This window comes from Pteropus alecto, unplaced genomic scaffold (assembly GCF_000325575.1).
Source record: "Pteropus alecto unplaced genomic scaffold, ASM32557v1 scaffold50, whole genome shotgun sequence".
NCBI lineage: Eukaryota > Metazoa > Chordata > Mammalia > Chiroptera > Pteropodidae > Pteropus > Pteropus alecto.
The window spans coordinates 805,442-820,939 of NW_006431918.1; the positions used below are offsets into that span (position 1 = coordinate 805,442).

Sequence of the window (15,498 nt, forward strand, 5' to 3'; positions counted from 1 at the left end):
GGAAAGAGGGTGTTACATGTGGAGAAAGGACCTGATGATTACAATGATCATTCAGATGCTGGGTTGAGAATAGACAGGGGACAAGGGCAGAAGCAGGGAGATCATTTAAGAAGCTACTAAAATAATTAAGTGAGAAATGAGAGTGGCTAGGACCAGAGTGGTAGGTTCCAAAGAGAGTGAAAAGTGGTCAACTTTTGGATATATTTTGAAGGTAAAATGAAAATATCTGCTAGCAAATTGGATGGGGAGTGTGAAAGAGAAGCCTTAAGAATAAATCCAAAGACATATATGTCGGAGCACCAGGAAGAGCCATTAAATGGAATGGAGAAAAGAGTGAGAGAAGTCCAAGATGTCCCAAACCAAACTCATTTTTCCCTGTTACCTTCCCAAACGTATTACCTCTCCTACTGTGCTTGGCTCAGTTATACTCCAGCACCCACGCAAGTTGCCTGAAAACCAAAGATCCGTGACTCCCTTCTCCATCAACACCATCATACTCTGTCACTGTTGACCCTTTCTCGCAATCCCACATTCTCTGCCCTAGTTGAGGTCCTTATTATCATTTCTCTATATTGTTGTAATGGCCTCGGGATTTGTTTCTTTGTCTCTAACCTTCCTTCCCTTCATCTACCGCAGTATCAGGATGATCCAAGATGGGAAAAGTCAGGCCCCTCCCGAAGGTCTCCGATAGTTCCTCACCACCTGTGAAAGGAAATCTCAGCCTCTCTGCAAGCATCCTGATTTAGCAGGAACAAGCAAGAGGTCTAGATCTGATTTTCGAAGTTATGAGATGGTCATTCTGCTATGTTCAGGTATGAGATTCACAGATCTAATCCATGCTCATTTGTCCGGCCTCATCTTTCTTTTCTTCCTCCTTCTAACTCGATACCATAGTTGCATACAGTTCCCTATATTCTTCTCTCTCGTCCTGACCATCCTTCCGCTGCTTGCCCGTTGGACCAATTCCTAGCTGTCTTATAGGTTTCAGCTCTAATGGAACCTCATCCCCTCAAGGCTCAATATCATTTTCTATAATTCTCTGCCCCACACTATACACCTCTCCCACTAAAAACATCCAGGAAATAACAGCCTCCAGCAGATCATACACTTGCCACCTCCTATCAACCATACCAAGCCCAACCCTACGCCTTTCTTTCCGTGCTCTCTAAACTCTACTCCCCTTTACCCTCTTAGTCTATTCCCTCCTTCTTTCCCAAAGCAACTAAGTTTTAAAAATCTCTGTATCCAGGTTTTTTAAATCTACGGTTTTACCATCTAAACCAGTGCCTTTCATACAGTAGATACACAGTTAAGACGTGATGAATACAAGGATAAACAAATATGCTCTAATGAGACAAGTATCTCCACTGTTCACGGCACACACTGTGCTCACTGCCATCCCTACCCTTTGCTGGTGCTCTTCTCTCACCAGGGACGTCCTCTTCTTTGTTTATTCAAATTCCACCTGTCCCTCAAGGACGACTTTTTACCTACAACATCACCTCTTTCCTATCTCTTACACACAAGTTTTTTTCAATAATATTTATTGAGCACTTACTATATATCAAACACGGCACGATGCCAGAAACACAAAAATGAAATCAAAACTCCACCTTCAAACAGCTGAGAATCTATAAGGAGGAACACAGAAACAATTACAATAACGTAAATACCATAAAGGAAACTATAAAGTACAGCAGATACGCAAGAAAAAGGAACACCCAGGTCGGCTTTGGGCGGGGGGCGGGAGCGGGGGACGCGTCTTAGAGAGACCAGGAAGGAGCCACTGCTGTGTCTGGGACCAGGAGGAGAAAGAAGTAGAAACTGCTGGAGCAATAAGAAGAGAAACAACTTTGAATAATGAATACTAAGTGAATTCTCAGGACTGAAGAAAAACTCTGTGTGAAATGATAGCAAATCTAAAGATCACCCAGAAGCAAATTCTGCTCAGACTATAATTTAGTTGCCTAGAGTACAGACTACATTCTCACCAAAAAAGTTTAGGTGTATGATCTTATTTATATAAAGTACAAAAACAGGGAAAACTTAATCTATGATATTAGAAATAAGACACTATATCACAAAGGGCTAATATTACTAATATATAAAGAACGTTTAAAACAGGAATAAAGTACCAAAAATTCCAAAAGAAAAACAGAGAAAACAAACAATCCACAAAAACAGATGTTAAAATGGCACTTAAACATATGAAAAGATGTTCAAAGTCACTCATAGAAAAATGAAAATTTGTTTTAAATGAGGTACCTTTTAACCCATCTATCAGATTGGTGAAAATTAAAATGTATGACATCACATTGTTGATAAAATTGTGGAAGCTTATACATTGCTAGTGGGATTGATGCAACACTTTGAGAGGGGAATTTGGCTATATCTAACAAAACTACATATGCGCTTACCTTTTTTTAAACAGCTTTAATGAAATATAATTAACATAAGTTCACCCACTTAAAGTGTAGAATTCAGTGGTTTCTAGTACGTTCATAAAGTTGTAAGATCATCACAATTTAATTTTAGAATATTTTCAGCACCCCCCAATCCCAAGTCCATTAGCAGTCATTCCTCATCCTTCCCCAATCCCTAGTCCCTGGAAACCACTAATCTACTTTGTCTCTAGAGATTTGCTTGTTCTGGCCACTTTGCATAAACAGAATTATATAATATGTGGACTTTTGTGACTGGCTTCTTTCACTTAACATAACGTTTTCAATATTCATCTGTGTGTAGCATGTATTAGTATTTTTCATCTATGTATAGCATGTATTAGTATTTTTTATTTGTTTTTTAGAAAGAAATGTTGGTCTGAAATTCTCTATTAGCAAAAAACAAAGACTCTCAGATATGAGCCTTATATTCTAATTCAAATATACCCATATTTCAAGTAAAAGAACTACCTGGAACTAAAATGTAAACTTTTTCATAGTGCTAAATAAAAAGGCCCCCTGCAGAAGCAACTGGGGGGGTGGGGGGGATATACCTAGACTCGCATTAAACTATTTACAAGATTATCTCCCTTTACCTAAGTAAGCCAAAAACTTACAGTTTTTTCCATAGGCCCTGGAACATGGGCACCAATGGGGCTGTAGAACATATAATGAATGGATGAATGAATAAATGGAAGGACTTAATATCATCTTCCCCATTGTACCTGGAACTCTAATCACCAGGCACAGGGAAATAAACTTTTTTATTGGAAGGACTAAATATCATCTTCCCCATTGTACCTGGAACTCTAATCACCAGGCATAGGGAAATAAACTTCTTCCACTAAGGTTAAAACACAAATCTTCAGCCTTGGCAGGGCAGAATCTCTTGAGTCTTGGAGAGATATGGCAGGGGTCTCACAGAACTCAGCTTATTATTGTATTCAAGGCTAGAAAAAGGATATATAGCAGACCATAAAGGAAAAAGACACAGGTAGAATCTGGGGGAAACTACCTGCAGGCTTCCTTATGCGCTCTCCTTCCTATGAGAGATCAGGCAGAACTTACTCCTCCCCCAGTAATAAAAATGCACCAACGTGTGTGTAATGTTTTGCCCAGGCAAGCCTTTCAGAGACTCAGCAACCCAGGTTCTATTGGGGGCTGGTAACAAGGGCACCCTTTGCTTCATGTGTGCCAAAACTTCAGACCCTCAGAAGGAAAGCAGATGTTCAATATAAACCATATTGTTTGTACAAACAGTCTAGGCACAATGAATCCCCTTATGAGTCACTGGGTACACTGAGAGCCAAGTTCTCAGATGCCAGCCAAGGGCCAACCTTGAAAAAGCAGGCCTATCTAAGAACAGCCAGTTTTAGACTGGCTATGTTAACTCTTTTCTGCAGAGCACGTTATTTAACTTCTCAAAATCTCAGACTCGTCTGAAAAAGGACAAGATGATGGAAACTACATCACAGCTATCATAATTATTTTGGCGTAAGTAATTCTCACAGCACTGTTCTCCAGTATGATGGCAAGACTTCATAAAGATCAGCTGATGACAGTGATGAGGACTACAGAAAGTGACAGATAATGTAAAACTTCAACTTAAAACTTAAACTTCAACAGAGCAGCAACTTTGAGGATAAAAACCATAATAATCTGGAATAAAGAGGATATAGACACCGCCTTTCCATGCTTGTAATATATGGGAGGTTTAAAATACTTTATGATTATAGAGTGATATCATGATTGAGTTTAAATACTTAGATATGACATAAAAAGAAAAGCATTTCCGCTTCTAAAAAATTCATGAAGCCCAACTTCCTGGAACACTCTCAACTCATCTAGATTATGAAATAAAGCACAAAAAATGAACTTACTCTTAAAGTTTAAGCACATTATTAGAGAACAAAAATGTATGATGAAAACATTCGCTAATCCTTTTTAAAATGAATATACTTTTTAGTTCTAATTATAACCTAAAATTAAGATAATCATGAAATTTAGAGTTTAGAATGGTACATGTTTAACAGAAAATTGAGTTTCATAAAGAAAACCATTTTTATTCATGTATGTAAATGGTATCCACTGTAAGGTTATAAATAAAATTTTTCAAAATTAGAACAGTTTACTCATGAAAACACTAGGACTTTGGCCTTCAAGTACAGGTAAGAATGCAAAAGATTCTGAGTTTTAATACTAATTCTGCAATCACCATATTATTTGCTTGTTATACCCCTAACTCATGAATATGACTTTTATCTTACATCATTTATAAAGCTTAGCTCTATAATCAATCTACCACAAAGCCCCTCCAAATTTCCTCATTTTCATTGAATATGGCTTAGTAGAAGCCTATAGACCATATAAATTACCAAATTAGAGAAGTTTTTTGGTTTTGTGGTCACATATTTTTTGGCCACATTTATAACCCAATAATGCAAACTAACATATGCTAGCTTGGGAACCAAAACAGATTAGCTTTACCCTATTTTAAATGATTTGTATTAAGAATATTAAAGATATCAAGCAACAGAATATTTTTTAATTCTCTGAATTTTATCAGCTTTTTGTCATTCCTCTGTAACGAAGTGCAAGGTGAGGTTTTTTATTTACAGGGGATATGTTCCAAGATCCGCAATGGATGCCTGAAACTGCCAATGGTACTGAAACCTATATCTACTATATTTTTTCCGGTACATACATAGCTCTGATAAAGCTTAATTTATAAATTAGGCACAGTAAGAGTTTAACAACAATAACTAAAAATAAAATAGAACAATTATAACACTATACTATAGTAAGTTATGTAAGTGTGGCATTATTAAGTAAAATAAGGATTATTTAAACACAAGCACTATGATACCTTGACAGCAGATCTGATAACCAACAGGGCTACTCACTGACTAAGGGGCAGGGAGCACATACAGCGTGGATATGCTGGACAAAGGGATGATTCACGTGCCAGGCTCAAGATTTCATCACACTACTCAGAACAGAACACAGCTTAAAACTTATGAGTTGTTTCTTTGTGTAATTTTCCATTTAATATTTTTGAACCACAGTTAATCACAGGTAGCTCAAACTGTGGAAAGCAAAACTGTGGATAAGGAGGACTTACTAGATGTGCTTACCTCAAATCTTTCTACCCACCCCACCAAAACGAACTAGAATATAAGCTCCATTAGAGCTGGTCCATAGCTATTTTAATCACCATTGCATATACACCTCTCCAAACAGTGTCTGGCACATAATTTTAACTCCTGGCTCAATTTATTCTTGTCCCTGGTTTCCTTCTTCTATTTTATTATCTCTAATATATGTATATAGGCATATCTCGGAGATACTGCAAGCTCGATTCCAGACCACCACAATAATGCAAGTCATGACCCTTTTGCTGGTGGAAGGTCTTGCCATCAACACGTTAAAAAAAAAAAAAAAAAAAAACGCAACATCTTTGGAGTGCAATAAAATGAAGTGCAGAAAAACAAGGTGTGCCTTTATGTGTCATCAAGCCACTTTAAATCGTTTTGGGGGAAAAGCAACCACCTTTTATCAACCATAAACACAATACTGAACACAGTCAGAATAAATATCTATTGAAGAAAGGGGCAAGGAATATATTCGGATACACATGATAAATCGATATTAACACAAAATTGGAGTAATTTAAAAATAACTTCCAAATTATGGTACATAGTTGATCCTTGAACAATGCAGGGGTTAGGGATGTGGACCCCACACACAGTTGAAAATCCATGTATAACTTCTGACTTCCTCAAAACTACTGTTGACTGGAAGTCACGCCAATAACATAAAGAGGCAATTAACACATATTTGGTATGTCGTGTATATATATTGTATTCTTAAAATAAAGCTAGAAAAAAGAAAACGTTATTAAAAAAATCGTAAGGAAAATATATTTACAATACTGTATGTAGTTATTGGAAAAATTCACGTATAAATGGGCCCGCACAGTTCAAATCCATGTTGTTCAAGGGTCACCTGTACCTGGGCTGATGTGATATATCTGGTTTTTTGAAACATATTTGGTTTCCTTACAGAAAGGTATACTTCAAATATTAAAAATGTATGTGACATTATAAAAGAAATAGTAGCATCTACTGTTCACTTTATAAAAACCATAGGGTTTTTTTTTCTTTTTTTTAAATAACCAACAGTGGTACTCCGGAAAGGTAGTTTATCTTCAAAAATTTTATTCACATAAAGCTTTGAAAGACTATATTCTACACCATCTAATCTGAAGTAACTTAAAGTTATAATTTTATCTTAATATTAGCCAAACAAAATAACTGTGACAGGTTTTACTAGTGAAATAGTGAAAGAAAAAATGTTTACATGCCAAATTATTTAGAAAGTCAGTCGCCATACAACTACATGAAGTTTTCTGTATATTTTAGCCCGTATAATTGAAAATATTTTATAATACTATAAATTATTTTATAATAATATAAATTGGTTAAAGTTGTTATCACAAGACTCTTTGTCATTGTAATTGTATTACAAATTTAAAGTTTTACAGATATTGGTATTTTATTTTATTCTTGGAGAATTAAATTTTAAAGAAGAAACATTAGGAAAAAGTTATTTTCCCTGCTATTCTTTATAAAGCTAAAATCATTTATAAAAAATCCTACATATATTTACTCACACTCAGAAACTTAAAGAAAAAAATTAAATACTGAACTGTAAATAAACTCTTTAGTCAAGAATCAAGGTCCTTGCAATGTTTTTCCAGTGGGTTTCTACCACGCTTAGAAAAAAAATCTAAACTCTTTAATACGATCTATATGAAGATCAACCCCCGGCAAGCCCATCTAGCTTCTGTGACCTCATTCATGCCCCATCTCTCCATCACTGGTGTGCTGAGCTCCAGCCACACTGGCCCTACTACAACTCACCAAGATTCTGCACCTCCTGTTCTCTGCACCAGAAGACTCTTCCAAGTCATCAACAGACAGAATCCTCCTCACCTACCGTGCCAATCTCACTTCAAACGCCAGCCCTTCAGAGAGACATTTCCCTTGTGGCTCCTCTCCCCCAAATTACATTCCATTTCCACGTAGCTCCTTCATCATTCTCTATTTGATACTACGTTACCCTATTTTATTTTTTCATTATATTTATATCACTCTAAAATGATCTTATTTGTTTATACATTTAATGTCAGTCTCCTCTACCAGAATGTAAGCTCCAACAAGAACAGGTACTGCAGTTATCTTTACTGCAGTCTTTAAAGGACCTAAAAGGAACACTCTACTATTAAATGTGCAGGCTAATATGAAGGTTTTTATATCGTGTAACCATTCTAACACGTTATATTGCTATCTTGAGCTTCTTCTGTTTTTTTCCCTACCCATTACCACCTACTATAAGAGAACTGGTGAACAGCAAAAAATATAGTCCAACGAGTAGACATTATACCGTATAATCAGTTCAGAGAATGATCTAAGGTTTCAGAATTAATGGCATGCTTTTCAAAAGGTATACTGATCCTACATATCAATAAACGTTAGTAATTACAAATTGTTAATTATGTTTAAATAAAAACTATTAGATAAAATTTAGCATTTAATAGTAATATACTTTCTACAAAAGAAACTGTTTACGTGCAAATAAATTTCTTTGATAAAAAGTAAAAAGAATATACTTTTATGCATATCATGAAATATACTGAATTTAGAAATAAAACTAACCTCATTTTAGGATTTGACACATAGTTTAGATATCATCTATCTAAAATTTAATCTTTTCTCCCAATAAAGAAACCATGTTTAAAGAATTAAATGAGAGTATGACAACTGTAACTCATAAAATAAGCAAATGCAATAAAATAGATATTTAAAAAAAGAATAAAATGGAAATTCTGGATTTGAAAGCTACAGTAATTCTAGAGTTGAAAAGTATAACAACCAGAATTAAAAATCACTACAGAGCTCGACAGCATATTTGAGATGATAGAAAAGAGCTGGTGAAGTTGAAGACACAGCAATAGAAATGACCAATTCTGAAGAACATAAGAAATAATTGTTAAAAATGAACAGTCTCAGAGACTTATGTGATACCATCAAACATATCAACATACATGTAATGAGTCCCAAAAGGAAAGGGAGAAAAGAACAAAAAAAAACTTTTAGAAATTGTAATCAAAACTTACCAAATTACTGAAAAATATTAATCTATAGGCTTCAGTTTAATGATTCCAAAACAGGATATACACAAAGAGATCCACACTTAGACACGTCATATTAAAACTGTTGAAAACCAAATAAAATCTTGAAAGTACAAAGAGAAAAACAACTTATCAGAAACAATGGAGGCCAGAAAACAGATGACATATTCAAGGTGCTGAAAAGAAAAAAATCTGGAACAAAGAATTTTATATCCAGCAAAACTACTCTACAAAAAATAAAGTCAATTTAAATTTTTTTAAATCCCAAAAAAGACTTCAGATAATTCACTGATAACAGACAGACTTGCCCTACAAGAAATCCTAAAGAAAGTCCATCAGACTAAAGGAAATAACCAGGCCATAAATTAAGCACATGAAAAGAGATGAAGATTACCATAAAAGGTAAATTTATGTGTAAAGATAAAAGACTGCTTAAAAACTTTTTTCTTCTCTTAACTGTTCTAAAAGACATACGATGGCAAAAAATTATAAAATTGTATTGTTCTGTTTCTTTACACATAGAAACTTAATATGTATGACAATACTAACAGAAGAAAGAAAATGAAGCAAAGTTTCTATATTTTACAATTAAATTAGGTGATTTGAAGACTGTGATAAATTAAGATACATATTGTAATCTTTAGACTAGCCTAAGAAAATAACTCAAAAAAATCTAGTTAAAAAACAAAGAAATGTAAAACTCTGGAAAATATTCATTACCTCTAGAAGAAGCAGGAGAGGATGAACAAAAAAATAAAAAAGAAATGAGACATATGGAAAAATAACTAGCAAAATTGAAGACCTATTGAAGACATAACAAATCTGACTATTAATGATTACATTAAATGTTAACAGATTAAACTGTCCAATTGAAAGACAAAAATGGTCAAATTTTTTTTAAAAAGCATTTAACTACATGCTGTCTATAAGACACACTTTAAATTAAAAAAAAAATAAATAGGTTGAAAGTAAAAGGATGAAAAAGACTGCAATGCAAACAGTAAGCACAAGAGAGCTAGAGTGATGTCACTTACACCAGACAAGATATCACTAGAGACAAAAATATTACTTGGGATCTTTTATAATGATGAAAATGTCAATTTATCAGTAAGACAAAACAATTATATGTGTATATCATACCCAATACCAGTATCCCAAAAAACATAAAGCAAAAATTGACAGAACTGAAAGGAAAAATCGATATTTCACTAAGAGATGTTAATATCTCACTCTCGAAAACACAGAACAGCTACAAAGAAAATTAGCGCATAGAAGCCTTGAAAACAATTAACCAACTTGACCTGACACCCACAGAACATTCTACCCAACAAGAGCAAAATATATATTCTTTTCAGCACACATGGATATTGTCTACTAAGCCATAAAAATGTCTCAGTAAATTTAAAATGAGAAAAATCATACAAAGTATGTTCTCCTAATACAGAGGAATTAAATTAAAAATCAACGACAGTGAAATTTGGGGAATCCCTAATTAGAAATTAAACAATACATTTCTAAATAACCATGAGTCAAAAAAAGATCACAAAGGAAATTGGAGAATATTTAGTACGGAATGAAAATGTTAAAAAGCAGAACATATGAAATTGTATGGGGTGCAGCTAACATAATGCTTGGAGGTAAATTTGTAGCTTTAAATGCCTAGATCAAAAAAGAAAATCTCAAATCAATAACCTAAGCTTCTACCTTAAGAAACTAAAAAAAAAAAAAAAAAAAAGGTAAACTAAACCCAAAGCAAGCAGAAGGATATTAAGATTAAAATGGAAATCACTGAAATAGAAAACAGAACTGGAAAAATCAATTAAACCAAAACTGGTTTCTTTGAAAAGAATAACAAAATTGACAAACCTGTAGCTAAAATGACCAAGTGAAAAAGAGAAAATACATGCTACCAAAATTCAGAATTAAAGAGGAACATCACTACCTATGCTAAGAAAATTAAGAACATACACAGAACTATTATGGACTGTATGTCAAAAATATTAAATAGCTTAGATGAAATGGACAAATCCTTAGAAACACAATTACTGAAAACTAACTCAAAAATTAGCAGAAAATCTGAATAGAGCTGTTTAACAAGTAAGGAAATGAATTAGTAGTTTAAAATTTTCCCAAAGAGAAAAGACCAGACCCAGATGCTTTCACTGGTGAATTCTATCCAATATACTCGAAGACATGATAATCCCTCATAAACTCTTACAGAAAATAGTAGAGAGAACACTTTTTCCTCAATTCATTCTAAGAGGCTAGTTTTACTTACTATGCTACAAAATCCAAAGACATCACAAGAAATCTACAGACCATCAGCTCTCATAAATTATAGCCACAAAAACGTTCACCTAAACGTTAGCAAACCAAATACAGCAACATATAATAAGATTACATACCACAACCAAGTGAGATTTATCTCAGGAATATAAGGCTGGTTTAATATTTGAAAATCAATTAATATACCATATTAATGTAAAAAAAACAACAACAAAAAAAACCAACCACATAATCATTTCAGATACTAGGGCGACCAGCCACACTGGTTTGTCCAGGACTGAAGGGCTTCCCAAGATGCTGGGCTTTCAGTGCAAGAAACAGGAGAGTCCTGGGCAAACCGTGACAGATGATCACTAACAGATGCAGATAAAGCATCTGACAAAATCCAATGCACATTCACAATAAAAACTCTGAACAAACTAGGATTAGAAAGGAACCTTCTGCCAAAATAGAGATATGCTACACGGCATTGTACCTATACTTTAACAATACTGTACTGTACATTCAAAAAGTTAGGAGGGCAATCTCATGTTAAGTGTTCTTACCACAATAATTTTTTTACGTATGAGGTTTGTATACGGAAAATTACAAAACATCACTGAGAAAATTAAAGATCAATAAACAGAAATTTTCATGTTTGTGTTAGAAAACTCAATATTGTAAGGTTGCAATACTGATCAATAGATTCAATGCATTCCCCATCAAAATTCCAAGACTTTTTGGCAGACATTGACAAGCCGATCCTAAAAATCTTTATATAGAAGCCAGAATAGCCACAGTTTTGAAAAACAAGACCAAAACCGAAGGGTTAACCCTAGCTGGTTTCACAGGTTACCATAAAGCACATCAAGCAAGTCAGGGTGATGCCGGCATAAGGGCAGGGACGGAGATCCTGAGAAGGAATTCAGAGTGCAGAAATAAATCTGTACATTTGCAATCGATGCAGAAATGACAGCCTTTTCTACAAATTGTGCTAAGACAATCCACATACAACAGATGAATTTAGACTTATTTCACATCGCACATAAAAATTAATGGAAAATACATCATAAATCTAAATATAAGAGCGAAAACTATAAAACATCAGGAAACAAAGGAGAAAATCCTCAAGACCTAGAATTAGGCCGAGAATTTTTATGACAACAAAAGATTAATCTATAAAAGAAAAAATTGGGAATTTAAACTCCATCAAAACTTTTGCCAAAAAAAAAAAAAAATTAAAACTCCTGTGCTTCAAAAGTTGTCAATAAAAAAAAAAAAGACAAGCCACATATTAGGAAAAAATATTTGCAAATCATATATCTAATAAAGGATGTGCATCCAGAACATACAAAGAACTGTTACAACTCAATAATAAGATGAACAAAAAATGGGCAAAAGATTTGAATAGCTATTTCGCCAACAAGGATACATAAATGGCTAATAATCATATGAAAAAAGGCTCAACACCTTGAGTCTTTAGCAAAAAGCAAATTAGAAACACCACTTCATAGCCACTAGAATGGCTATAAGACAGACAATAACAAACGGTGGCAAGAACGTGAAGCTGGAACTCTCTTATACACTACTGTTAGAAATGTAAAATGTACAGGCACTTTAGAAAACAGGTTGGCAGTTTCCTAAAAAGTTAAACAGATGACCCAGCAATTCTATTCCTAGGTCTCTACTCAAGAAAATGAAACCATATGTCCACACGAAGACCTGTACTCAAATGTTCAAGCTCCATTATTTGCAACAGTTAAAAACTGGAAACCATTCGAATGTCTATCAACTGGTCAATCGACAAACAAAACATGGTATATCCGTACAATAGAATACTATCCAGCAATAAAAAGGAACAAAATACTGATAGATGCTACAATATGGATAAATTTCAAAAATATGAAAGCAGCCAGATTCAAAGACTACATCTGGTATGTTTCCATTTATATAAAATATTCAAAAAAGGCAAATCTACAGAGCAAAGCACAAACCAGTGGTTGCCTGGGGCTGGGGGTGAGAATGAGAGTCAGCTACAAACGGGCCAGAGGGTCATTTTTAGAGGTGACAGAAATGTCCTAAAGCTGGCTTATGGTGATAACAAGTCTATGTATTTACTAAAAATCATTGAATTGGGCACTCAAAATGGACTTGCTTTTGGTATTAAATAACTCAAAAAGTTGATGTTTTTAAAGTGCACGTACCCAAGAGAAATGAAAACACGTCCACACAAAAACTTGTACACAAATGTTCACAGCAGCATTATTCATAATGGCTAAAAAGCAGAAACTCAAATGTCCATCAACTAATTAAAGAAAAATAACATGGTATAGCCATACAATGGAATATTACTCAGCAATAAAAAGCAATAATGACACATGCTACAACTTGGATGAGCTCTAAAAACATTATGCTAAGTGAAAGAAACCAGTCACGACAGATCACATATTGTATGATTCCATTTACATAAAATGTCCAGAATAAGCAAATAAATAGAGAGACGTAGATTACTGGTTGCCTATGCTTGGGGCTGTTGGGGAAAATCAAGAGTAGACTGCTCATGGTTATGGGGTTCCTTTTTGGGGTGATGAAGATGTTCAAAAATTGATTATGGTGACATTGCAAAACTAACTGAATATATGAAAAACCTGAGAACTGTACACTTTAAATTGGTGAATTGAACAATATGTATATGAATTGTATCTCAATAAAGCTGTTACCAAAAAAAAAAAAAACTTGTACAATCTGTGAGCAGGTAGAGCCATCAACACTGGTAGGCCCTACCATAGCCACAGTTATCAACCTATGTACTTAGGACAGAAATCTCAAAGTTAGGAATTTTTCCAACCAAACTGATTATTCTGTGAGTATATGTGTGTGGAGTGAGCAGCAATGATTAATCAATTAGTTAAGTCACTAAGATTATAGGTTGACATTATTCAGATTTCAGATGACCTAGTTCAATTTTCTACTTCATGTGTATACTAGCAGATACCTCAATAACATTCATATGAACGCACTCTGTAAACTGTACTGCACTATATATAAACTTTAATTATTCCCAAATTCCTTTAAATGTAATTCAACTTTCTTGTCCTATAAAGTCATTAAACCTTTGGAAGGAAAGAAGAAACACAAATATCCAAACCTATCTTAGTAAAGCACACATTCTTGTGAGATGGCTAGCACTATTCTAGGATTATGACACTAGCGAAAGTGCATAATTTACCTCTCGATAGACTCACAGATGAAAAGGAAAGCAAATCTGATTACCAAACACACGATTACTGTTCTCTCATCACCGGATTAACGTTTAAACCACACAGCTGAAGTAAATGTTCATGAACACAAGAAAGGAGGGAAATTCTACAGTTTTACAATGAAGTGTCCCCGTCTTATTCATTTAATGAAGTATTACGAACTTAAAGGCTCTTTCTGCAGCGAATCTAGCTCCGAGGTGGGGGGAGGAGGAAGAGCCCAGGATGCTGGCACATGAGAAACATTAGAAACTGTACAATCTGTATTACTCTTGGCGTTTTGGAATATTTTCTGTCCTTTATTGACATGGAATAAAAATGCCCAACTGGCGCAAGAGCCGGGCCCGGCTGCCCTGCTCGCAAAGCTGCGGGGGCAGTCAGCACCAGCCCAGCAGAGCCCTCCTCCCGCGCCCCGCAAAACAGCCGGCTAGCGCGGTCCTAAGGGCCAGCCTCGCGAAGAGAGGATCCAGAAGGCGGTCACTGGACGCGCGTGTTACAGAGCTCGTTTTTTTTGTTTGTTTAAAAAAAAAAAAAATAGATTCCTAACAGCCAAACCTCCCTACCCCCGGGGAATGCGGGAAGTGGCAGCAGGGAAAGCGAGAATAAAAGAATGACCGAGTACAACCTGCCGTGCAAGCTAGGAGCGGAGGGAAGGGAAGGGGCGGCGGTCAGGCCCGCGGGGGAGGAAACTGCTCTCCAGCCGTCCACGCCACCCCGAGCGGCCGGAGCCTCCCAGGTCCCGCCCCGGGCTGGCCGCCCTGCCCCAGCGCCGGCCGCAGCCGCCCGCCCTACCGGACCCTCCCAGGACGCGCTTCCTCCGGAGCCGGACCCCCGCCCTGGCTTCCCCGCGGGAGAAGGCGGGTCAGTTCAGTCCGCTTCTCGGCAGAGGTGACTCGCGCGGAGATGTAAACACAGCGAGCCCAGCGGCGCGCGGCCCATCCCCCCCGCCGGGGTCCGTAACCTCGTCCCTCAGCCCTGCCCCGCGCTCCCCGCGGGCCGGCGCGCAGCGCGCCTTCCCCTTTCTCCGACTCCCGCTCCCCGACCGTTGCCCGAAGGCACCGGCCCCCCTCCCCGACTGGCGGCCGGTGTCACCCGCACAGCCTCCGGAAAACCCTCCGCAAACCCCGGAGCAAACAACACAGGCGCGGGGCGGGGGCGCGGAGGGAGGCGGCGGCACTCGGGACAGCGAGGCTTTATCGTCGCGCCCTCCGCGCTCCCTCCCACAGCCGCGGCGGCCCGCGCTCTTACCTGCTCTCCGCGTCGCCTGGGAAGACCGCGGCGTCGCTTTCGCTCCCGGCAGGGCCGCGGACTCGCCGCCGCCGCCTCCGTTGGCCCGGCGTCC

At 36.7% G+C, this 15,498-nt stretch overlaps 1 protein-coding gene across 5 annotated transcripts in view; it reads right to left on the bottom strand.

Moving 5' to 3' along the window:
• ELF2 (E74 like ETS transcription factor 2) overlaps nucleotides 1-15,488 on the bottom strand; it is an 80,420-nt gene extending 64,932 nt beyond the window's left edge. For 2 of the 5 annotated variants that reach the window (XM_006906213.3, XM_006906212.3), the window contains exon 1: nucleotides 15,405-15,485. The gene's annotated coding sequence lies outside the window, so the exon portion shown is untranslated. Of the gene's footprint in view, nucleotides 1-1,558; nucleotides 1,630-15,404 lie in introns of those variants that run through there. The other 3 variants (XM_015585068.2, XM_015585071.2, XM_025042430.1) reach the window with 3 other exon arrangements.
• Between the last annotated feature and the right edge of the window lie 10 nt (nucleotides 15,489-15,498).